General features: G+C 36.4%; 1 protein-coding gene across 1 annotated transcript in view; it reads right to left on the reverse strand.

Annotated features, from left to right (window-relative positions):
• Positions 1-25,666, reverse strand: part of VEGFC (vascular endothelial growth factor C) — a 76,376-nt gene that overhangs the window by 24,142 nt on the left and 26,568 nt on the right.

Below are 25,666 nucleotides of genomic sequence, written 5' to 3' on the forward strand. Positions count from 1 at the left end.
AAAAGGGTGAAAGCAAAATTAGAAAAATAAGAAAAGAATTAATGTGATTTTTTTAACCTTTTATGGAAAACCCTAGTGAGCAAATTTGCATTATAAAGGATTAATCCTTAAATCTGAATGAGTCAAGGATTTTGATACCTTTAAGAATCTGAACTGCATACTCCCTTGCTAGTTAAGACTTTCAATTGAAACTCTTCAGGACTAAGGACAAGGCGTAACAGCTTTAAACTAAAAAAATGGTAGAATTAGATTAGATATTAGAAAGAATTTCTTTACTATGGGGGTGGTGAGGCACAGGAACAGGTTGCCACGAGAAGCCTCGTTCCTGGAGGTGTTCAAGGCCAGGCTGGATGGGGCTTTGGGCAACCTGATCTAGTGGGAGGTGTCCCTGCCCACGGCAGGGGTGTTAGAAGTAGGTGATTGTTAAGGTCCTTTCCAACCCAAACCCTTCTATGATTCTATGAGTACTATGCTTGATAACATATTATTTCCAGAGAAGCCTCAAGTCTGGTAATCTCACTTTCTTATTTGCTGGCTTTTACACAAACTCATTGCAATGGAATTTTCTTAAAAGACTATAACTGGGATTTACATTTTAATTTCTCATTTACAAAGATTCCTAGAAGATTCCTCTATTCCCTTAGCTGAAACAATATCAAGGGACAGCTGTGATTCCTTGCCCACCCTCTCACCCATAGATCATTGAATTCCTAAAGGAAAGAGAAGCAGAAAATATTAAAAGAACCTTTAGTCACCTTCTCAGCTTACATCACCCTTAGATGGCAGTATGAGACACAAAATACAGAGGTATGCTTGGTAAAGTGCCTAGCTGTAGATTTTGTGTATACTACTGCAAAACTTGTTTTGTTGGTCCAAGAGACACAATGTAAATAAAATGTACATCTAAAACCATAACCATGAAACTATAGAAATTGAAATTCAAGATTCCTTGTCAAACTCCACTATTAAGAAAATAAGAAATTCCCTCAATTCAGTGATTCAGTTCTTCAGTGACGAATTGTCCAATTAGCTTTCATTAGCTAGCAAGTAATGCTCCCAAGTAAAGCAACCAGTTCTGAACTAGTTCACACAAACCAAAACTACTAAACTACTTTTTATCTCACAAACAACTAGAAAAAAAGACAAAATGGCGCACAGCGCAGCATCCACTTTCTTACCAGGTACCAAATCCAGGAGAAATGCCTCAGAGTAAGTAAGACAGGCTCACAGAACTCACTTCCATAACTACAGAAGCTGGAACTAATGCAGACTTCAAAATCATTTCATATATCAAAGTGTTGTGGGTCAAATAAAATAAATAAATAAATCACTAAAGCCCTGCTAACCACAATGCTATGACAAGACTACTTTGTCTCAGAGATTTTCACAATCAAGCTATCAGAAACACACATTCAGGACTTCATCTATTTCCTTGCCTCCCTAAGAAGGGCCTTCTCTGGCCCAAAGCATGCAGTAAGCAGTATCTTGGGCATTGTCTGCAACGTAGTTGGCAACACAGAGCATCTTGGGCTCCCACCACTCCTGCTCTCCTCGCAGGACACCACACAGGTTCTCAATCCATGGATCACAGGCAAAAAATCCAATCTTAACAAACAACTACTTCAGCCACTGTCTGCTTGCTTTCATCTCTCTGAAGACATGAGGCTGGAGCACCTCTCCTACACAGAAAGGCTAAGAGAGCTGGGGATGTTCAGCCTGAAGAAAAGGCTCCAGAAAGACCTCATTGCAGTCTTTCAGTACTTAACGTGGGCTTATAAAAAAGATGGAGAGCAACTTTTTGCTCAGGCAGATAATGACAGGGCAAGGGTGAATAGCTTTAAGCTAAAAGAGGGGAGATTTAGATTAGAAGTTAGGAGGAAATTCATCACTCTGAGGGTGGTGAGGCACTGGCACAGGTTGCCCAGAGAAACTGTGGGTGCGCTGTCCCTGGAGGTATTAAGGCCCGGTTGGATGGGTCCCTTAGCAACCAGATCTAATGGGAGGTGTGCCTGCCCACGGCAGGGGCACTGTAACTGGATGATCTCTAAGGGCTCTTCCAAAAGAGAATGGATTTTGAGTAGCCTCATTCCTGTCAGGCAGTTTCCCAAGCATCCTGCAGCACATGCCCCTTGAGTAACCAGAAGCAAGTTGTTGAAACACTGTACTGTAGTGACATGTGATGGTAATATATGTGTCATGGGAGCTCACGGAACGGAGGCTCCTCATGCATCCTGTCACAAGGCTGGATGCCAGTCCATTACATAGAAGGCATAGAGATGGAAACTGTTAGTCTTCTAGTAGCTGCATCCTAGCTGAAAATGGAGGTGACAAAGAAGTAGAAAGGAAATTGGCACCTTCCACACTTTGGTGACTTCCTAAAAACAATATAGACTGCTGCAGACAAAATGCTAACCAGTGCTGTTTCAGTTATTCAAGGTACAGGCCTAAATCACCAGAAAAGTAAGTACTGAAACTCAAAATGACTTAGTTGAAAAGATAACGTGGCAGAAAAGAGGTTGTATTTACTACAAATAATTTGTGCTGATGAAATTCTTTCTGGTGAGGAAATCAAGTCATATCTTTCCAGCTGGACAGCAAATTCAGTATACATGGGTTAAACGCGTGAATAAAAGAAAGCATGAAGAAATAAGTGGCTTTAATGAAGTACTGAATGTAATTGAATAAAGTATTGTCTCCAAATGCCTCAGATAGAGAATAACAATCTGCCTACAAAATAGCCTATAATCTTAAGTGTGAATATATGGGGATTATTTTTTTTTAAGTGAATTGCATTGGAATTATTTTCTGCTGAATTTTATAAAACCATTTGCTTGTAAGATAACTTCAATTCAAACTTATGAATATTCTATAGAAAACTAACTAATTGACTAGAGGGCTTTTGTTCTCTCTACTCTTCAGATTTAGCAAGAAAAGGAGAAGGAAAACCATGCACGTATACTAATTGCAGTATATGCAGTGTTCTGGATTATACATATAGATGAATGTCAGTTTTGAATATGTTTCCAATATTACCTTGACACACAGCTCAATGATTTCGGTTTGGTGTATTCACTGCAAGTCTATGAAAGGGATATATTTTTGAACTGTGTCAAATTACTCTCAGCTGTGTCAAACTGCTCAGAGAAACATAAGCGTAAGGAGCTTTTAGTGATTTAATTTTTGCATGACAGTCAAAATTTATTGTTAACATGAACATCAAGCTAAATGTTAAATTTTGGTTGATTAGAGTGTGTGCTACACATAGTAAAAACACTAGTTCATTAAGAACTGTTAAAAAGAGATTCTAATTTCTTAAGAATGCAACTGCTTTTCTCAATATAAGAGTTGTCTGGCAACATTTCCTATTTTGTCTAAACTTTGGTTAATTTCATAAAACTTGTTGACTCTATATACCTTTCTTCCATTCTAAATGATTTCCTCTTTAAGTTGTGAATAGGCTTTTAGCATAGGACACACTCAAAAAATTATTTTAAACCTCAAAACACAATGGTAATCCAGCCTTTTATACTTATTTAGAATTTATGACAAGACACAAAGAAAGTAACAATACAAAAAATGTTCTCCAGAGGAGCTCTTATTTTTCATGTGAGATCATATTGGTGAATATTAGAAATAAATATTATTTTTATATGCAGTTACTGTCACTAAGCTTGTTATTCCCCAATGTAATCTTAAATAAATAAATAAATAAACAAATAGAATAGTAAAGAATAAAGAATACTAAACAATTACTATATTGTCTAAAAGTAAGATGTCCTTAACAAGTGTTTTGGTAAGAGCAGTTCTAAAACTGTTAGGACCAAAGTATGCTTTTTTCTGAATGTCCACAGTCCATTGTTTTTCATATGAAGCAGTTTCAGTGCACTCCACATGAAATCCTGGACCAACTACAAAGGTTTTACTAGAAAGACGTTCTGGGCTCTTTGTCCTACATCGAGATGGATACTGGAAATCAGTGGCTGCAGAGGAAAGGAGTCTTCTCTGTCTCATGTTTTCTATTTTCTTTGCTCTTTCTCAAGTCAGTTGAGGGTTGTTTTTTTTTTTCTTTTGTTTTTAAGCAGAATCACTGACTTTATAACACTTCATCTCTGTCCTTTCATTGGTCTTTCTACTGTTTTTATTTTTTCTTTTTTTTTTTTTTTTTTAAATAATGTATTATCAATTTTGTCCTTCATGATCACCTGAAAATACCAGAAGTTATATTCTAGTGAAAGGCTTTGTCGAAATCTTATACTCTACAAGGTGACAGACAATATTGAGAAAAATAACAAAAATAAATAAATAAAAAGAATATAAGAACACAGTAAAAATGAGCTTGCTTCATTTCACTTCTTCCACATTATTTACTAAGGAACAGAGGAACATGAGAAATACATATATTTCAAATAAAGTAATAAAGCTTGCTGACAAGATTTCTTTCATTACGAATTAATTAACTTAGGAACATTTTTTTCTGTCAAATTATGTTTTTCACAATGGGAGTTTCCACTACATGGGATGTCCAGTTTTTCATAAAATTATAGCTAACAAAAGGAGAGGCAGGACACAAAGTAGACTCCATAATCATTAATAAAATCAGATCTATAATAGATTTTCCACGCATTACGTTATTTGTCTTTCATGTCCCCAGTGTCTGCCTCTATTATTAATAACAAAGGTCAGAACACTTAATATTTGGCAGAATGCATGACACATAATTGATGGTGCAATGTGCTATAATGGTACTTTATGCATCTGCTCCAATAATAGTTGTCAGCTCACTACATTTTCAAGGATTTTGTTGACAAATCTTAATAAGAAAATTCTGCCTATAAAACCCTCCATTTTAATATGCTTATATACTGTATTTATTGACTGACTGAAATGCAGTAAAAATCAAGTAGTTAAATTACAATGTTGAAACAGTGTGCAAGCAAATGGAAATATTGCAAAAGTATGTATAAACATTTCGCTTGCATAATATTTTATTGCAGTCTTCATGTATTTCAGCACTATATTTTGGAAGTTGATATGATTTCTTTTAAAAAAAAGAAAATACGCTAATTAGAAAAAATGTCTTAGCCATGCTTAAGAATTAAAATCAACTTTTTTTGTTTGCCCTCTACAATAGTGCCAGAATAGCCCTGATTTTCATCTCATATGCACTGATTTGGTACTAGAAAAATGGAATGATTGTCCAGAATTGCAAACTTCAAAGTTCCTGTTGGATACAGTTGCAAAACGGTGCTTTACTGAAATTAAATGTTAACACTGAGCACATTTTTTTTTAATTTCAGATTAAAGAAATAGTAACGCCATTGCAGCTAATTTGAACTAAATCAGAACATCACGATAACAGCAAAGAGATCTCTCTGATCAAAAAGATCAGTCTCCGATCCAAAAGAGCTTACAAAATGCATTGGACAAACAGAGCAAATAAGAATGAAAGTACAAAATAAATAGAAAGTAGAAAATCAATAAAATGGTATGAACTACCTTACACTTTAAATAACCTTTATTCATTCTGGCATTTTAAATACCAAGAATAACACCAAGCAAAACAAACAAAAGTAAAATATGTAAAATGGATGGGGAAGGAAAAATAAATGAGTTTGAGGAGATATGTGGAAGACGGAATTTGTTAAAAATAAACTAAAAATTACACTGGCTATGAGGACAACCTTAAAACTACATAAGTTTCACTCCTGTACTATAAGTCACATATCTTATTTTGTTCAGAGCATTTTTGGTGAGGATAAACTACTAGAAAATCCTAGGATTTCACTAGTAATCTTCTTCTATTTATGAGTACAAGCATCTAAGTGTTTAGCGTACAATTTCCACTTTGTGGGAAACCCAATTTTTATATGCATCAACACTTTTCAGTAAATATTTTATCTCAATATTCTTAGAAAATGATGGAAAATATTCTAAGATTGTATATTTGCACAAAGGCATTTATTCTTGGTCCTTTGGTCAACATTTCAGTGCTTCTGTGGTTCTGAAACACACTTCTTGGCTTGTACTTATTCCTAAAGTACATACATTCCTCAACAGTTCTTAACATTCCCTAATAAAACGGCAGTACTTTTATCCAATCAATGGCAATTACTTATGAAAATACCACTTTTTAATCTAAGTCTGATTTCCCTGAGAAGCAGAGAGAGAGAAAGATCATTCCCCTCTTTCTAGAGCAACTCCCCGCTCTGCTCAGTGGTTTCTTTAGAAGCTCGTCTTAGGTGGCCAATTCTCCCAGGTTTCTATGAGCCTAAGCAATTAAGACACTGTTGTAGCTGACATGGTATCTGATACAAGTAGAGATCATAATGCCGCAGTGCTGTGAAAGAAATCCATAAAATATAGACCATTGTTTTTGAATATGCGATTGTGTGTGTAGACATGAGAAAAGAAAAGGTGTTAAACACCATTCTTGAAGGAATGGAAAGTAATTTTGAGAAAGAGGGTGGTAGCACCATAGCCAGACCCTGAATATTTATGACCTTTTCTGAAGCAATTTCACAACTACATTATAACAACAGAAAAGGTTTTGTTCCCATGCACTTCAGCCTCTTTGAAAATTTGCTTTGTTCCACAGCAATAGCCTTCGACTTGTGGTTAGCAAAACCCTACTGGCTATTTCTAGGGATACACCAAGTAGTAATTACAAAATAAATTATGAAAATCATGCCTGTTTTCAATAGACTCTATTCACTATTCAGGAGCTTGCACTAGATGAGCATACAAATTAAAGGCCAAAGGCTGTACTGCAGTCATGGAAATTTGTGCGATAACCATTTGTTGTGTAAGTGCAGCTGCATCTAGATTCTTTAACTGATTTACAGATTCATACCAGGGCTTCCACTAGCATTACAAATAGACTGGGAATCAATAAGGATTTGGATTACTGCTGCTGAAAAGTTTACACCTGATTAAATCTTGCGGACACCAGGCAGCACATTCTGTAGCAGAAGAGATACGTGCATTTTCTTGGTCATCTTCAGGTACAGTGATCACTGGTGATAAATAGCAAGAATCACTGGGACTAGGTGAATGATCAGAAGAAAGGAGAACACATTTGAAAACTAAAAATAACGGAAAACATCGTGATGACTTCTGCGTTATTACGGAGGCTAAGAGACAATGCCATTACCAGAAAGGAGATGGCTAGCAAAATAAGCAGGCTTGCGTCCCCTGCAACGTAATCACTGCAGACTGTCAGTGTAAGTCATATAACTTATGACTTCTATAACATAAATATGGCTTATATGAGTGAATATAATGTTCATTTTGAAGAATCAATTCCAAATAAGCAACTTTTAATTAAGGGGGAAAGTGAAACATTCAATTCTGAAGAATAAAGTACTTGGAAACTGAACAGAAACTGAACTTTGACTAAAAACTCTGGTTATAGGACCTTATTATATTGGAAAATGGTAAAATGCCTGTTACAAGTAGGTTTGTTGGGTGCTTTTTATTTTTTATTTTTTTTATTTTTTGAATATGGCTGTTTTAAATGCCTTGCAACCTTTTGTTTTCCTTCCAACAGTCAGACATATCTCATTAAAATCAGTACACAAGAATAAACTACCCTGATTTTATAACAAGATTGTTTATTTTCAGTCTTTAGTGAGCTTTCATTGGTATTATGATGACTTTTATTAGCAACTGCCATTAGCTTTGTCAGTAAAACCAAACAAATACAGAGAGGGTTTCTGAAGAAAACTATTAACATTGTAACACTGCAGTTATCTGTCATCACTTTGGCAGATGTAATACGGGCAGTGATATTTCAAGGCTTTTTAATTATCAAGCAGATATTTACTAGATTGAAAGGTAAGGCACAACCCCTTTATTTTAATCTAATGCCAGCCCACTCTGGAACAGTACTTGAGTACAGGTCACACACAGTGTGAAAACTTCCTAGACCCTAGAAAGAGGTGAGAATTCAAGTGCTGGACTTCGAAAAGTCAGTTGGTATAGATTTTCATGTAATACTTTCCATTCTACAGATCGATAGCGCATACGAGGTTTTGCTAACAGCTGGAATAAGAAATTGCACGATCTTATGAACATTTCTGAATTATGTTGAACGCATATGGCTACATCATCTGGGACTTTCTCACCATGATGACAGTATTTAATTTTAAATTCAACTCTGTTTATTCTTGAATTTTTAACAATGTGGCCGTTTATAGGACAGAAGGATTATATGAACACGTCACCTCTTATCATCATTGTATAATTTCTTTCACTGCTAAGTAACTTTCCTTTTCACCAAGTTTTTAAATCACTATTTAAAGCTCCGAGCAAACATAATTAATCCACAATCTAAATATTTAGCAACAGGTCACAGAAATTTCTTGAATTAATTATACTTTTAAAGCAGTTCTTAAAATAAATGATTTCACAGGCCATGAAACAAGATCAATTGGATTTCAAAGAAAAAGCTGAACTTTATTCCTAAACAAATGTCTTAATCTAACAGGACATGATTTCTGTATTGTTAAACAAGCCTTACACAGTTTACAGATCTGTACAGAAACATTAATTAGAAGACCACCTACCTTGTTACATTGTCTATTTCAACAAATATGCCCATTATAAACATAATACAAACCTCAAAGCTCAACAAAAAAGGTTAAAAGAATAATAAGCAATTTACCACATAGTAATTCCAGTTGCAAAATCTTTGTTTTAAATTACTCTTGGCAAATTTTTCATAAATGAAAAAAGAAACAAAGGTTCCTGTAAACTCTTAAATTTAGTAAAATGCACAGGTTTCTAAGTGTATTCCATTAAGATTATATTAACATCTGATTCTTTTATTTAGTGTCATGTTTCTTCAGTTTGTTTTACAAAAGTCATAAGAAGTATATTTAGTAACTCAAAGTAACACGCCAGACTAACAAACCACACAGCTAAGTCTTTGCTAACTAAGCGATTACATTCTGAGATTTCATTAATACACAAAATGCCGTAAGCTGCTTTTATTGTCAAACCCTTACCCAAATATTTTATAGAAATGTTCTTTGCTAATGTATGCAAAATAAAGAGATCATCTGAATTTCATTAGCCTGAGGTAGGTAGGCACAGAATACAAAGGACTTGCTATCCATCGTCTATTTGTGCCCATTCTGGTAATCTGGTTTGAAATTTGTTCCATCCTAAATTCTGTGTGGAACATTCTTTGGATCACCATTTGACATCTGTTACAGAGAAATTATACAGAAACAAAAGCACTTGTTTAGACACTGAGCCTGTAATTTTTTTGTGCTCGTGCTTTGATGGTGCATTAAAAAAATAGCCAGACAACAGAGAAAAGCACGACCTATCTTAATCCCAAAATTCGAAATGGATTAGAACAGTACAAAGAGAAGAAGATTTATTCTCAAGCCTGTAAGTACAACATTACATTGAAAGCAGTTTAAAAACAAAACACAACAACAAAGCCTTCACCCACACACAAAGCCATATTGTTCCATTAAGAGCAAATTATTTAAACACAAGTAAATACAGCACTTCAACACTTTAATATTTAAGAACTACAGTAGCCTGGCATGCGAGGACACCATTGTGTTCCTCCTATGTTTAAGTAGCTTTTACTAGATTCACACTTCCAGAGATGGCAATCAGCTCATGTATTCCTCTCTACAGAAGGGGTAAGAAAGACGCCAAGCACACCCACTTATGCTTTTCTCTGATGGGATAACTATATTGCAACTACAGTGTAAAAGACCAGTAGTTCTGTGAAGCTGTCACATCCCCTATGTACTAGGGGAAGGAAAAATAAAACACTTTTTTTTTTTTTTTTTTGATCAGAAAAAGAGAACGCTTCTGTATCATTGAAAGAGAAAGCTTACTGTACCGTGTAAAACCTGACAGGTATAAAGGGGTTTGTCAGCAAGGCATGAGAGATGGGGAAAGGTAAAAGAATCCTCAAGACCCGCAGATCCAAGAAGCAGACTGAGACTGGCTCACAATTCCCTTTCAGGCAACCAAATCAGGACAAATATACATTGCCCATTATTTTTGGCTTAAATTATTCTGAACAGTGTATTGTACTGTAATGTCACTTAAGAAAGGTCAGGGAACATCAGCACTATTCAATAAGACCCTAATTTATACTGACAGGACACAGAGTAATCCAATGCTGAACATGGAAGACTTTTCGAAGAGGTCTTGACTACAGAATGAAGTTTTTACGTTTACAAAGTATGCCCTGAACAATCCACTGGATTGCAAGAATATATATGATCTCTAATAAAAGTTATAATACAGCACCTTAAAATCCACGATAGTGGCATTAGTTGCAACTTTCCCTATAATATCTTGCTGAGTTGCCAGCATTCTTATCCAGGCCTAGAAACTAATGAAAAAGAAAATGGATTTATACGGATTATATATATTAAAAGGAGGCATACAGAGAGCAGAAGAAAGGTGAACAGAAGTTCTAGTTTTTCAAAGTCTGTGGAAAGATATAAGGAAGATGTTTAAAATTAAGCTAAGTACATGCCAGATCTTCCCATTAAATTAAAGTATTTTCTCATGATAAGCTTTTTATCTGGTTTTAGAAATAAACTATTATTTTGTGAAGTAAACCTGTTTTGGATCACTGCATTTTGTATTTACCTGGTCACAGTGTCTTGGACAGAAGAACTTTAAATGCACAAATCTGGGTACCAAGGAAAATGGGGGTAAGGACAGAAAAGAGGTGGAAGAGTAGAAGTTGGTTAGTACCAGGGCAGTGCGCCCTAACACCCAATCTCAGGCTCTGAGCACCCTGAGATTTTATTCAGAAGTAAAGGTATGCATCTTGAGGGGACAGATGGACTTGAAAGTGCAGATGGCCTCTAATCATGGTTTTATATTCTAATACAAGAGGAAGAAATTAAATCAAAGTAAACAGCTCTGGACTTTCTGAATAAAATAGATCCTAACACACTTCTCAGCTTTCTCAAAATAAAAGTATTCTTTTTATTTTTAAGATCTTAGCAGAAGGAAGCGTCAAAGCAGTAGAATTTATGCAGATATTTGAAGTTTTCTAGCACAACCAGCAACCCTTAAGGAAGGTCTTTTTTAAGCATATGAAACCATCTCCTAAAGTCAATTTACAGAGATTATTTATAATGATTTGCATATAAAACCGTAATAGAGAGATGTGCGTACAAAGTTGATGTAGTAGAAGGATTCCTTTAACTTTTTTTCCCAGTAGCTTATTGTGCGTACCATGAGGCATGCACAAGCTTTTGCAGGATCACAGTCCTGGAAACTGGAATCTGCAGCATATAATTGTTAATATCAAGAGCCCATTGTAGTCACTGAGGTTACCCTTTACAGGAACAGACCACGAAACAATTTCTGTCTGTTTCTGTGCACGTTTCTAGGATTTCTTTTACCAAGAACTGCAATTTCTTCAATGCTTTCAGACAGCAGCTCTTTTCAAACAAAGCAGATTCAGACACATTGAACACACATCCCACTACAGTAACTGGCAGTCAGAATGACACTTCTAGTATAATGAATTAAATTTTGCTTCAAAATAAAGTGTTTCATTTATTTACAATTTTATTTTAACTTGGATGGCAAGAGAGAGAGAAAAAAAGTAAATGAATGAACCTCAGGAATGTTTTGTTTCATTCTGAAATAGTTTTAGACCAATAACAAGATCAATTATTAATACAACTTTAAAAGCATGTAGGGCAGATGTTGCTGTATGCTTTTATTAATTTACCCAGATATCATTTCTGACATCCTACACAATAATCTGTCTTCCATTTCTGAAAAGTCACTTAACTGTCTCCCTATATTATTAGGGACAAAACTAGAACACTGTAAAATTCCTGCTTTGCCTGAGCAGGAAATGAACAAAGAATGAAGAATTCTGCCATTCCCTAAGACTTGGATTTGACAAGTGTGGCCTTTATTCGTGTCTGTGTGATTATTCGCATTGGTCATTTAGAGCAACCAGAAATTTCACTATGGCATAATTGTATTTTTTGGAGATTTCTTTAAAAATGTCTGTGCTTTTAAACAAACGTGCCCAGATGCTGTGGGTACAGCTAATCACAGGCACAAAGACCCAGTCAAGGTCAGGCTGCAAGTTTGTCTCTAATTGCCCAGTTATACATTCCTTGTTCACCCAAATCTTCTACTGACTTCAATGGGATTTTTGTTTAGTGAGGATTACAGGATTTGGCCTCCTAGCTTATTTAAGTATTGCATCTACACATCACTATGTGTAGCATGTTTCAGTGCCTATGATCACAATAGCTGTAAGTTTACTAGCCCTATGTATTGCATTGAGCTTTTAGAAGTCTTTGCGCCTCCAAAAGCCTTAAAACAGATTCTTTTTGCTATACTTGACTTTCATTTCCTATTTCAACATTATTGGACTTTTCAAAACAGTTACCTGGCAGCCAATGTTTGTCTTATTGCTGCTGTATTTTTCATTTCAAACATCTTAATTGCTTTGAAAACCTATTTACCTAACTACTGTATTAGTCATTCTGATAAGACACAAAGACTGTATTTTTCCTACCCCAGTCTTTTTCTTAAATTCTTGGTCACACTTCAGCTCCTTATTAAAACAGTCTGCTGATTTTTAGATGATCTGACCAATGCCCATAATAGCTTTTGTTGACTTCTCTAAATATTTTTGCCTTTCACAGCATGTTTGTATGATTAATTCCCAATTCCATTTTTTGTATTTATTTATTTATTTTTATTTTTGAGATGTTTACATCAGGTTGCCTGCAGTCCTTCCTTAGTTTACCCCACAACATACGTTCATAAAACATTTTTTCATCATTATGCAAACACTGCAATCTAGACAAAGTGCATGCTATCATTTTTTTATCAGACCAGCTGTACATCTCAAAGGCAAGGGTGTTTCTGTGTTGTCAGCTCAGGCCTGTTGTTCTCTTCCTCATCCAAACCGAATACATGAGGAAACCCAGACACAACTGACAAGACAGTTCACTCAAGGACCTGCTTCAAACAGCACAAACACAAAAGGCCACAGGTCAGACTCCACTGTATCCCAGCTGGTCTGGCACCTTCAAAACCCTCCTGTCACCTCCTGGAGCACACAACAGGCACTCACAGCATTTCATGGTGCAGACGCCTTTCCAGCTGGCTGTCCCCCCACGCCCCCCCCCCCCCCCCCAAAAAAAAATCCCTCCGAACTGAACAACCCCCTAAAAAAACAACAAAACTAATTACGCCTCAGAGATGTTACATGGGGCCCAAGAGACCCATATAAACTGCTACGCCAAGTGCATGTGGGCAGCCTGCTCCATGATGCAATATTAAGCTTCAGTAGCAGCGACAAGAGTTGACCCAAGAGATCTGGGGGCCACTCTTTGCTCTCTGCTGCAGTCCACAAAGACAGCCTAGACAGTCTCCTCTTTAAGAAATACCGTACATGAGAGATACACACGGTGTGACCTTTTTCAAGATCTTGGTTAACTCCTCATGCCTCACAAAGTAAGGCCTGGCACAAGGACTTCCTGAAAAGTGGGAACAGACCAAGGAAGTTAGGAAATGATGCTTATGGTTTATAACGCAGTAACTCCCCATGCAGGTTGAAGCCAAGCAGCTTCAGGGTGCTGCAGCTTAGTCTAGTAACTTGTATTGATCCATATTAATTTTCTATTGTGCTTTTCAAGGTACTTCCCAGATAAATTTATAGGAAATCATGGGCTTTTACACAGTATTCCCTATGGAGGCAGAGCCTTAGTGAAAATGTAGCTGCCTCAAACTCCCTAACCAGCTATATTCAAAATTTTCTGCTGGATTAAACTGAGAAGTGTTAATGGTGAAAGACTTTACACATCACAGACTGTGCTACTGCAAGAATTTCAAGCAAAACACCAAGAATAACCCAGATGGGGTTGTCCAGGTAGAAGGCCAAGTACCTACCGGTCTTACTGCAGGAAAACATTACTTGCCTGTCTCACATCCTCTGAACTCCCTTCAAGCTGCTCATCCTATCTCAGGTCCCTACTGTCTATACTAAAATAACATTCTCAGTTCTCTACTGTTGTAGCAGTACACTTTGACATAAATATAGAAAATCAAAATCTCTGTTAGGGGACTACATAGACTCCAAAATGGATTTTCAAGGAAAAAAACAAAACAAAGCAAAACAAAACAAAAAACAACATTCAATCAATTAGAAAGATGTACTGGAGAACACTGAATGGGTGAATTACTATATTAAGCATCTAGATTTAAAAACTTTTTTTTTTTTCCCCCCTAATTTTTAAAGGCTTTTAAATATCATGCCTGACAATTTCTCCTGGAGACTTTGTTTCTACATAGGCCCACGGTCTTCAGTTTATGCTGGTCCTTGGACAGCATCAAATGTTTTTGTTGGCCTCAGTTTTAACTATTCATTTCTGATTTGTGAGCAACACATTAACTGTGCACCACAGACTGAAGCTGGGCGTTAACAGACTGATTTTTGTCTTGTGAGAGGCCATTAATCTAATATGTTTTTATTAGTACAGCCTCTCTTCTGTACCAACTGAATTACAACATTTTAATAGAGGAGAAAAATCACATTCCCTTATCTACGTTTTTATGGTTAAGCATATAGTTATTTTCCTTCCTTTGGTGTACATGCATTTCAGTATAATTTTATTAGAACAAGATTTTTTGAGCAGTAGATGAAAGATGAAGAATGAGCAGCATGAACTACAATGACACACTGGATAAAGCATATCCACTTAGTAGGAAAACCACCAAGCAACAGAATATCTATAATCACTGCTAGAGATTTCCTAGTTTCTCTGGTATCTCTTTGTGAGTAATCTGAATAGGATTTAATCTGGTTGACTTTCAAGGTTACATTATGTTCCAATACGGTGTGATGTATGCACCTGTATTTTTCATGCTTGAAAAGCACATGCTAGTCAAGAGATTTTATCAGCTATTTACTTTAAACACACACAAAAAAACACTTAACTCTTAACAAAAAATATAGGACACATACTCAATGCCAAGTCTGAGACACTGCTACGCTGACGTCTATAGGCAACAGGCACAGCCAGGTCTTGCTCACGTGCAGGAACAGCAGTTAACTTGTGCTGCTGGGCTTCAAGGACCAGCCTAACGGCTGTACTTCTCCCCCTCAGCATATGCAGTAGCAGCAGGGTATACAGCTGGTTGTCAGCTGATCCCCTGCTCACCAGATGCTTTCTGGCTCTGCATGAGAACTTCTAGCTCTCCTTCAATCTTCAGTATCATGGTATTTGGTCACATCCAACCAGGGACATCAGATAACAACAACTGGCAGTTTGATTCAGTTCAAAGGCTAGGTTACTGTAATTGCCATTCTGTCTGTAACTTGAAGCACAAACATGCTGGACATGAAGCAAAAATTGGCAATCCAACTTATGGAAAGTAACTAGCCCTGCCAAATAAGTGCATGTTTTTAAACTGAACGCAAATCTGCATCTTTTCCATGAATCCAAAATTTTTGTTTGGCTTATTTTTTGACCTGTTAGTAAGGTCAAAGCCATGGTAGTTTATAGCCTGCATACACAACAGAAAATACATCCTCTCTGAAATACCTGGATACATCTTTTCCATTCTCAGGTGTTTTTGTTGTTGTTTTTTCAAATATTTAACATGTACTTGTCATTTACGGACTCCTGTCCCCTAAATGATTAGCTCCCTGAGTTTAATTCCAATATTCCCTCAGGTCATTACTTAGATAAGATGCATACAACCCTTCTGAACAGACTTTAAGACAAAATAACACATGCATTAAAGTGTCTCGGCATGGACTGCCTATACAGCAGTGCTAATTGAGCCTACCAGTTCTTGAAGGTAGGGTTGGAGACCACATAGATATTTCTCACATGAACGGTAATATTTAATGATACTGTCTGTATACAAATTTAGTATTCAAATAGTAACTGCAGGGTATATGTGCAAAAGGAGAAATACCCATGTCTTCAGTTCACACAGCTTTGCCCGGAGGCAATACAAAATACTACATCCAATAAAACTCTTTCTCAATGCTTTGAGATAGCCATGACAGGCTAACATCACTGGCATGCAAAATTATAGCTATTTGTTAATACAACCCAGACTTGTAGCAATGGGATTTCTATGAAAATCAAACACTGTGTAACTGACTAAGTCAATATTTCCGATTGAAGGTTTTACATCTGTTAATAAAAGTTATGTAGAAGTTACCCTTGTTAGCAAATCCTGAATCAGGAGATATAGCATATTACATAGACGTTGATGTGTCATTATATTTAAAATTACTTAGGATTTATACTTAATCTGTTCTTCAGAAAGCATGAGCTACCCTAGATAAAAGTAGGTAATGTCAAAAAGTGTCCACTCAGACATAATATATGGCACAAGATTCTAAATAAATAGTTTGCTAACAATTTTTTACAAAGGAATACTAAATAATGCAATATTGTCAAATCCGGCAATAGCATAAATAGCACAAACAAATACACAGTTATGTATGTGCTGTTTCATAATTGGAGATTTATGGAGATTTATATCAGTGAACCAAAACATAGGAAACGCTTTTGACTCATAAACATAGACAATATAAGGGAAGAGTTAAAGAACTGGGAAATATAATTTTAATTAAAAATATCTCCCAAATGTAATTAAATAGGTAAATATAGCCTAACACCTGAAATTTGCATGCCTATTGCTCATTTTTATTCATGTATTAGACTGCCTTACAAAAGGATAATTTGCAAATATAAAAAAGTTTAGCTCCTCTGAAAAATATTTAGTGTGGCACAAAGATACAAATTTAGAAGCCAAACTTACAACTTGGTCAATATTTGTAGCTTTCATTATAAGTCAGATTCTGGACACATGCAGTTACAAAAACAAACAAACAAAAACAAAACAACTATGGCTTTGAAATATACTACATTTCTGATAGTGGGCAAAAATTTTACAAACCAAACCTTAAAGGAACAGAACCACACATCAAAATAAAAAATAAATCAAATGTTTGTATTTTATACCTGCCTCCTGATTTCTAGTTATGTAATACTACAGTAATGCAGTAAGCATCCAGAATCCAATATCCCAGAAGAAAGCCCAAGGAACAGAACATGTTTAACACCTTAATAATTGAATTGAATATCAAAAACTGCTGCATCTAAAAGGAGATTTCTGTTGTTGACATTTGATCTTTTAAAGAACAAAATTTGTTAAAGTTTGTGACAGGAGTATGTTCTTTCTCCTGATATGCATTTGTGTGTGAAATACCAACATATAGAATATAATGCAAGTTATTAATTATATTGAATAAGTCATCTGTATTTGAAGAAGAGATGTTAAGATTAGACTGAGAAAGCTAATATCTACAAAATTTCACCACAGAGACTTACTTCACACACAAGACTTACTTTATCTTGATGATGAACTCTACCACAGCCATTCAACAAATGAAAAACAAACAAACAAACAAAAAACAACACTGAATTGCATTTCATTTCTAAAGTAATGACACAACCCAGACAAGTCTCCCATTCTGTCTCTTGCATTGTTTTAGAGTTTGTGTCAGGGGACTCCTTTCAAAAAATCTTCCTTTCTACCCCTCCCTATTCTTCTCCTGGATCTGCAATTTTAAATTCAATTTCTCTGGTATTTCATCTTCTTTCTTTTAGTATTGACTCAAGAGCAGTGTTTCACCATTTGATCTCATCTCTCTTGGATATCATCAAGGAAATTGGAACTCCTATGTCCATACAGATAGAATTAAAGGATTAATGTCAGTAGAAAATATATCCTTATCGAGCCCAACTATAAAAACTAGAGCCTGGAGAACAATAACTCAGTTTTATAGCAACTTTCAAGGTGTTGATTTTTTTTTTTTTGGACATTTTTGACATCTGCATGTTCCCCACTGGAATATGGGAGTGAATTCCATGGTTTCTGAAAATAGGAATACATGTGTTTCTCTTTGTGTGTCATACGCCACTCCCCTATTACCAAATAATAGTTTGCATAAACCAATTATGTTAGCAATTGTTATTTGGGTTTGGCAAAAATGTCTGAACAGAAGAAGGTTTGAGGGTTGTTTTGTTTGTTTGTTGTTATTCCTATTTTATTAGTTTGTTTAATGTTGGCCAGCAGTGGTTACTCTCTATTCCTTTTATAATCATAGAATCATTTAGGTTAGAAAGGTCCTCCGAAAGACATCTAGCCCAAACTGCTGATCAAACCTCCAAGGATGGCAATCCACAACCTCTCTCAGCGATTTGTTTTAATGCTTAATTATACTTCTAGGAAAACAAACAAACAAACACAACACTAACTCATTTTCCTTATTAACTCTTGGAGCTTTTCCTCTTTCAATTTATCACCATTGTCTCTTGTGCATCTCATAATCTTGTGTATTTCAGTGAAGAGCCTGCTCAGTATCCCCTCAAGTGTTGGACGACTGCTATTAGTTCCCGCATTCAGATTCTTCTTATAAGGCATCTGCTCCAGCCCATTTTGGTGTCCTGCTACTAGAATCACTCAAGTTTATCAATGTCTTTTGCATTTTTTTGTACTTGTTCTTTTATTTTCCCCCTATCTGCCTCCTCAACCCGCCAAAACTGGATACAGTACTCCTTACTTGGCAGTTTTAAGTCAAAGAGAGGGGGATAATTGCTTTGCTTAATGTGCTGGCTGTACACTCCCCTCAATAAAGCCAAAGATGCTGTAAGCCTGCATTGCTAGTAGGGCACACTGCTGGCTCATGTTCAACTTGTCATCTACCAGACCCCCCCAAGTCCTTTTCTGCAGAGATGCTCCCCAGCCAGCCAGCCCCATCCTCTGCAAGGAGCTCTTCCTTCCCAGGTTAAAGATGTCACATCTGTCTTAACCGAATTTAATCAGATTCCTGTCAGGCCATTTCTCCAGCCTGTCTAAGCCCCTCTGAATGGCAACCCTGTACTAAAATCTGTCAGCTACGCCACCTTCACAACTCCAGGTTGGTGTCATTCACAACATTTATACAGGTGCACCCTGTCTCCTCCAGAATGTACCCTCTTCTGTTATTGATAAAGATATAAAACAGGATAGGTCTCAGGAGAGGCCCCTGAGAAAAGACACTTGTAACTGGGCTCCAAACAGAGTATGAAACTTCAACTACCTCGTGAAACATAGTCTTCCAACCAATTTACTTATCTATTTTTCCACCCACCCAGATCAAACATCCAAACTCAAATACAAAACTGAAATACAGCATCAAAAGACTTGCTAAAGTCAAGCTAGATGATATCCACCTCCCTCTTCCACAGATTGATTAATTTAATTATAGATGGTGATGAAATTAGTCAAGCATGATTTACCCTTATAACCACGCTGCCTCCAGAAGAATCCCATCTACCAGTTCCGTAAATAAACCAAAGTTTACTCTCTCAGTTTAAAATGCAGACTCTGCTACTTGACTCCCTCATGATGTTAAGCTCCATTGATTTGTGGTTGCTAAAAGCCAAGGATGCTATTGATTATTACCTCCTTGACCAGTTCTTTATTTGTGAAGGACCCAGGTTGACTGCATGCTGCATCTACATTGCAGTCCCTTAGCAGTCTCCAGAAATCTCTTGGGTTGCTTATAAACCACTGACTTGTCCTTTCAGCAGGCATTGGGGAGGCTAGAGTCTCCCCTATGAACAAGAGTCTCTGAGTTGCTTAAGTATAACTGCCTTCTTCTTCATACAGACTTAATGATCTGTGACATACGCTCACTGTAATGTCACCCACACCAGCCCCTCCTCTAATCCACAAACATTCAACCCACCCTGACATCAGCCCATCCATTCTGCTTCACCCTGTAAAGGGAAGCCCATACCTCTTTGTTCCCTCCATGCCTTCCTATATCCATCCATCACAGTTGTTCCAACAATGCCTTAGTGATGCATCTGCATGCATCCTTCTATTTGATTCCTGGGTTGTGTGCATCTCTGTGCAGGCAATTATTCCCTGACATTCTATAAACCAGAAGATTTATGTGAGCTTTTTCCTCAGATTCGACCATCTGCTGATAATACTTTTCTGTCTGTCATCCAAATTCTGGATTCTTTTCTCCCAGCATTTTTTTCCTTCTCTCTGTTTCTATTGCTCTCCATTCTGATTTGAAAACATTAATTAAAAAGTGTGTATAGACAAACTGACACAGTAGCAGTTTGCCTGACAGCTATCACATTTTCAAATTAGCATTACTACTTTTGGGAAAGCTGTACTGTAGTAAATCAAAATGATGAAAAAGCTGTAGAAGTCTATGTATTACAGTTTTCAGTACTATATATGCAGACAATGGAAAGAAAGTCTACCACATAAAACCCCACGCATGGCTTGTCTGTTCTAACACAGTGATTTTAAAGACTGTCAAAGTAAACTGAAAGTAATATATTAGATTGACTGAAGAGACATAAATACAGCTAGCTACCCTGCACCAGTACTCCAGCTACTGCCCTTAACAGTTACCCTACGTGTTTTTATGCATTGCAGTGCTGAGATTGCTCAACTTCATTGTTTTGTGGGGGATACTTTCTGGACCAGGACACAGACTAACATTTGAAGTAACTGGAGCTATTCCTTTGAAGCTGAACTGCTTGTGAAAGCCAGTTTAAAACCATTCTACAAGCAGGACATTCTTGGGGAAGGTGACTTTGTGTTGCTCTGCCACAAAAATGCAGAAAGAGTGGCTGCTTTAACTTTTTTGAGAGGCATAAAATGGCTTGCAGCACTTATGCTACCATGCTTCAGAGCACAAAGCAACAGAGCTCAAAACATGTCTTATGCCAGAATATCAGCAGGGTCTCACTTCTGCAGAGGATATTGCCCAGCTAGACATGGAAACACTGAGCAACAGTCAAGAACACCAGGCTTCCTTCTTGAACTACATTTCCACTTCCTTGGCCAAGCTGGCAGGACAGGTTCAGAGAACGATGGGGGAAAAGATTCATTTATTAGAAATGTATGCTGTTTCTCTTCCATCAAAATCAACTGACTGGTAGTCACTTCGTATTTGTGCAGTGAATGGAGATGTTATTAACCCTTTTAGTTATAGCTCAGGGAATCTCAGAGAGGAGGGACAGACACACAACTCATCATGCTGAAAAATCAGTATTAATGTTGCTCTCGAATGGAAAAAAACATTTACTGGATAACTCACATTGGTGGGCTATTGCTACAGTATTGGAAAAATTGCAGATCACTCATGGTTCCTCATAAACCAAATACTCTAAATCCAGATTTCCAGTGATGAAACCAACTGCATGCAGACTTAACTCTGAGGCCATTTTTTTCCAATTAAGGAAGGAGATAATCACCAAGGTTAAAGTAAAGCACTACACGTTTGTAGGACTAGAGTATAGATAAGTTATTTTTAAAATTTATTTTTGAAACAAAGCTGTTAGGAAGCACACATGACCATCATCTGGTGACTGTCCCTATATGTACAGACTCTTAAGCAAGACTGTATAAGCACTGAGTGTAATTTTCTTTGTATTGCTTGGTTAGAGAAAGTTTCTTAGAAACTATAACATGGAAAAAAATAGAAAAAAAAAAAAAACATGCAAGATCGACAGATACTAAGTTCCTCATCACTCCATTGAAGCCCCTTTTAAAAATGCAAACAAAAGCAGGTTGCATAACGTAACGACTCTAGCCTAACACCAGAATCGTTTCTAAAGGCAAGTTTTGCTCAATTTTAACATGTGGTAAATATATATACATATATATGTATATATATATATATATAGTTGAATGCACAATTCTGTCTTTACAGCAGTTATGGAAATAACTACATTGATTTTAGTTGAGTTTCAGCTGCTGAAGATCTGGTCTTCCAGTTTAAATTCTGTCTTGACTTTGAGTAATTCTGTTGAGGTCACTAGAACAGGGTTACTCAGGACATAAATTTGCCCCAAGGGCTTTTGTTGCCTAAGCTATATTTATATTACATTAATGTATAAACAGAAAATGCCTAACAAGTTCCAGTAAGGCAATTCATGTAATTAGTTTGTAACTTGTGCTTATGTCTCTCAAGGGTTACTCAGGGTCAAATTAGAGAAACGTATTTCTGAAAAGCACAACTCCTGAAATAATAAAGCTTCAGTTTACACTTTTAAACACCTGTGTCTTATTCTAATTATCTTTTAAAAAGAGTATATGGATTGAAATGACAGAACACCACATTTAAAGTCAACTTGTAGTTTTGTGAGTTTTCATAAATAGAAAAATGCTTTAGTTAACTTTCATTTAAATGCAGAACATGAGAAAGCCACACAACACAAAAGTCAGGCTTTTAAAATATATTTTCAAACAAATAGTAAACAAAATAAAATAATTCAGATGTAAACAAAAAGTATTTTGTGTTATCTGTAACCTTTTCCAGTATGGAGTTGAGAATTCAGTAAAACTTGCATTATATACTGCACATATAATTTAGCAGGATTGGAGCCTAGAAATTAAATGTCATTGGAACTGAACGAGACTTTTTAAGTGAACAGGTGCCATTTGTCATATACAAGAACAGAGCAATCCTGTCTTCTTTTACAAGCAGCAGTGTGTTTTCATTTTAAAAAGACAAAAGTCCATATAACTTGAAGGTCAAGAAACGGTGCAAGACACGCAATATCTATGAGAATGCCAGCATGTGGAATTTTTATTAACCAAACCTGTCTGAGAACTCTAAATAGCCACTAAAATAAAATTAAAATAAATTATCAAAGGTCACCATGCACCAGTTGTTCATTTGGATAACTATAAAAGCAGATACCAGCTGTTGATAACTCTCATTTATTGGATTTATTAACGAGCTGCAGTAACGTGCTTGTCACGTTACATGACTATGCATATTCAACAAGTTATTTAATTCAACTTCACTTGTTTCCATTTTGCATACTCCACAACCATTCACATGCTGCAAATACATAAAATTTTTTTAGACCCTATTACATAACACATAATATTTACCAACACACCTATTGGTTACAGAAAATTGGAAGGAAATAGTAAGGAAATGCAACCTCCTTAAGCCTAAAGAGGACAGATCAATCATGGTTTTCATACAGCTACTTGTAGTATGTAGATCACCGGATTTCTCTGTTTACTTCATCAAACGTCTGGATTTTTTCATGCTAAGTATACAATCCCCTTATTTAACAGTTGCTGACAAAGCATGAACTTTGAAAGCAGAGATCAAAAGGAGTAAGACAGTCAAATCTGTTTCAATCCGGTTAACAATACAAAACATGATGCTTCCAAATATAGCTAGAACACTGAGTGATGTGGGCGGCCCCAAGCAAATAAACTTTAATGGAGAAAGATAGAATTACATATTTGTAAAATGTGAATAAAAAAAAGGAAAAATGTTTTTTTGCATATCTCATGAAGCATAGCAATTCCTAGTAATATAAAAGTATTTGCGATGCTGCTTTTGGGTTTCATTATAATGTTACATTATAATGTTCCTAATTTGTTAGTGTAGATAAATTGCTATTTTGTAACTGTAAATAAAAAGGCCTTTGAATTCAAAAAAGGAATTCAACCAAGTCACACAGTTCAAACCAAAATAAAAAGAAATATTATTGTTTCTGATTTATGGGGGAGGAACAGCTGGCATTTATTATGTCTATGTACTACATCAATCACCAACAACACATAAACTCTGATAAATCTACCTTATGTCCCTACAAATACAAAGCTGTTTTTCCTTGAACAGATTGTTAGCTTATGTAAAAGGGTAAAGCTCAAAATCCAGCCCTCTCTCTTCTAATCAGTTCAAGTGATTTACAAGGCACAAATTTATCTAGTTTAACTTTTACATTTCCCCCCCCCCCCTGAGCAATTGAGTTCTGAACAGAGCATACTTGCAGGATAAACAGGACTGGTATGAAAGACCATCAGTAAGCATGACTGACTTTGGTCAAAGTTGTAATTGCAACAGATGCCATTTGCACATATCTACTGCAGCACATGCTGTTTATAAACAGACATCTATTGCAGCTGGATAACGACAAGAATGAAAAGAGTAAAGGTGGTAGTAAGGATGTTAGCCACAGGAAGGTGAGTAGGATGCAGCTTCTCATGATCTGTCCAACCAATATGCAGGACATATTAGTACAGGGAACTGTGCTTTAACTTGCCCATCTGCTGAGAAAAAAAATGAAGCGGAACAGATTGTCCAGCAAGTTTCTGTTACATGCTTACAACATTTTTTTTTTTTGACAGAGAAGATAGAGAAAACAAGCAGAGAGCAAATGTTTTGAAATTTGAGTCAAACTTTAAGGCAGAACCTAGTCCAGAATGTGAAGAAGGAAATAGTTTTTGACTGAAGTTTCCATTAAACTTCAAAACAAAGCTGATGATCTACCTAATGTACAAAAGTTTACTGACAGATCAATCTGAGAAGACAGACTTTTCAGTCTCTTTTCAGACTTTTTTTTTTTTTAAAAAAAAAAGCTCATTTGCAATTAGACAGCTGACATAATTAACACAGTGACAAAGAACTTCAACTAAAATTGGGAAAGCACTATGTGTTCTCCAACATGTTAATCTGGATGCTTCAAAACCAAATGCCTTTGTCTAGTTTGCCCTAAGATACTTTCAGATTTGACAGAAGCAACTGCAGAGCCATTAGTTGCTGTCTTGGAGGCCTTCTGGAGGATTGGTGGTTTCAGGAGACTGGAAAAGGAAAGCAGAATTCCAAAGCTCAATTCCAATTGCACAAACACAGGAACAGACGATAAACAAACAAGCTATTTGCAAGTTCTTGGGGAGTGGGAGAAAGAAGCATCCTTGCCCCCTGCCCCCTCAAGGGATTGTAAACATCTGGCATGGCTGTGTATAACACACAAATCATGTCAATTGAGTATCATTATCTTTTCCTTTCATGACAGGGAAGTGGGTCACGCTGATAAGGAAGAAGCAATATGAATCAGATGAGTTAGGATAAAACCTCTGGAAGGTAAGCAGCACTCTAAGATTAACATGTGGGGAAGAGCCACACTTTCTCTTTGCAAGCCAGCAGCCCAGACTCATTGCTCCCAGCACCCTTCTCCCAACCTTATACCATCCCTGCATGGAAACGCAGACTCTAGTCAGATCCAGATCCCTTGTGCTTCTAGATTTACCATAGATGTTTTTTAAACCCTCAGCATAATGAAAGCTTTCAGCCAAAAACTGCAATAGCTGTGCACATCAAGCACTTGTATAACACAGACTTTTTTTTTCCTTCACAGTCAAACCCTGTGCATGATTTTGTGAGGCCCCATGGGTCAAAGGGACCCACTAAAAGATACTGATAAGCAAACATAGCACTTTCTGCAATGTGTTGCACTGGTTAGGGACTAAAAGAAATAGAAACTGTTGCCATGGAGCTGCACTTCCTCTTAACAATTATTCTTGAGAAAAATCGGTATCTTTTTTTTTTTTTTTTTTTCTGCTAGCTCAGATGCCTGACCCTACTCTTCTTGGAAAGCTTGTGACCTCAGTGTGAATTAGAAGCCTCATTTTGTCCACTCTCTAATTTATTTTGACTTGAATAAGACTTTTTCCTTTGTATTCTAAGATGCAGGAAATTTGGTATAGAGGAAGTTACTACAAAGACAGAAGCAAAACTGTTGGAAAACTACCCTACACTGTTTATCAGTGGTTAAATGTCAAAGTG

This window comes from Oxyura jamaicensis, chromosome 4 (genome assembly GCF_011077185.1).
Source record: "Oxyura jamaicensis isolate SHBP4307 breed ruddy duck chromosome 4, BPBGC_Ojam_1.0, whole genome shotgun sequence".
NCBI lineage: Eukaryota > Metazoa > Chordata > Aves > Anseriformes > Anatidae > Oxyura > Oxyura jamaicensis.